This window comes from Leiobunum rupestre, chromosome 1 (assembly GCF_980474605.1).
Source record: "Leiobunum rupestre chromosome 1, qqLeiRupe1.1.hap1, whole genome shotgun sequence".
Taxonomy (NCBI): Eukaryota; Metazoa; Arthropoda; class Arachnida; order Opiliones; family Sclerosomatidae; genus Leiobunum; species Leiobunum rupestre.
The window spans coordinates 48,571,233-48,573,095 of NC_143384.1; positions in this window are offsets into that span (position 1 = coordinate 48,571,233).

Consider the following 1,863-nt stretch of genomic DNA (forward strand, 5'->3'; position numbering starts at 1 on the left):
GCTACTAATCAGGCGCGGAAATAAGGACTTTTTAACCGTGTTCCAAAGGACCACACTGCCGTGCAAAGCACAAAAGCATTAACGACCAAATTTTCGATTTACAGATTTTGGTTTTATTTCTCCTTATTTTATACGGTAAATTCAATTTTGAACTAATTTTCGAATTTAAAATTTTTGTTCTTAGAGAAATGACTTGTTGCAAAACGCATTATTTTAGGTTTTTGCATTATTTTCAAACCAAAAACGCATTAATGTGTTTATTTTCTTTAAAAGTCAAATCAAAACGCATTTTTTTCGCGTTTTAAGAAATGGTTTTAATGATATTTCTGAAATATCGTTTGGCCTGAAAATTGTTTAGTACCAGAATATAATTTGAGTTCAAAAATCCAAGTCTACTATATAAACTTGAAAGAAGTAAGTTGGGGTATCTTAAGGCAAAGAAAGTTTGAATTTCGCGGGTTTTCTCCATATTTTGGTTTTGGTCGTTAATGCTTTTGTGCTTTGCACGGCAGCACTAACCACTGGTGCATCGAATTCTCAAAGTGATCAGCAGAACCACCTATTTATTTTTAGTGGTTCACTGATCTCACCCTTTTTTTATATATAGCTATATTCATGGTTAATATTTTCTTTTGGTATAACTATTGCATCGTTTTTCTTTGGCCTGCTTCCAAAATGCTCTTACCTCCCACTCGTATCAAGTAATTTCATAAATATATTCATTTCAACCATGAATATTGAACTGCATTAGGTTGACTGTCCTCAGTTGCTGGGATGGGAGGGGCTTCCTTATTATGACGTTGTTCACGCGCCACCGCTCAAAAATTGTTTTGATGGAAATGTTTTGAAAATTGGCATTTATTCATTTGAAAATTGATTTACTTTGTGAGAAATAAAGTTATTAAAATACTTATTTTTTTATGAAGTAGTACGAATCGGATGAATCTTATTTAATTAATTATTATTATAATCATTAGCAAAGACTATATATACGCTTTCGCTAAATAGACTTGCGTGTTCAATAGAGTGTTGTCGTCTGATACGATTTTGAAAACTTGTAACGTCACAGCTGTAGTGTTAATAGTGGCCGCCATGACAGTTACCGTTTTTATCAATAGGCAAATTACAATGGTGACGTCGCAGGGTTTCAGATGACAACACTCTATGGCTCAAATTGCATTCGATAGCAGACGCTGGTCAAAATTTTCCCCGCGCTTCAACAGTGCTACTAGTGGCGCCTCTAACGGCTGGTCAAAGGCTTCTCCCGTGTTTCGAAAGTGTTAAGAGGTTTTTGTATGGAGACGCCCGTCTACTAAGCGAAGCGTATATATAGTCTTTGATAATTAGATAAATATTTTAAGCCCTGCTTTATCTTTAAAATTTGATAGAAAATTGTCCCCGAAAAATAGAGTTTCGCTTTGGGAATTCTCTCTTGTATACCGTTCTAACGGAACGATGACGTCATGCAGCAAAAAGTGTATGGTATTTTTCTACCACTTTGATCTCACGCTATAAGCTTCGTGCGTGGTTTAAACCTAAGACCATTTACACCTGGACTGCAATGAAGGTAGGCGTTGTTGTCATAGAAATCTTATAACATAGAATGATTCCGTATAAATACAAAATGGGCCAATTACATTTTTGGAGGTTCCGTCTTTATCAGCCAATCATGATTCAAAGAGTGACTACGGCAACGACTCGTTGCCATCTAGTTTGAGTTACTGAAAATAATAATTCGATTATGGATTACGTCACCTTAAGAACCCGCATTTGATTGGCCCACGTCAATCGAGTCACGGATCGAGTTTAATGTAGTTTTTAAACATGGTAGACTGTTTCTTTACTCGTAAAGATTTTTCTCTT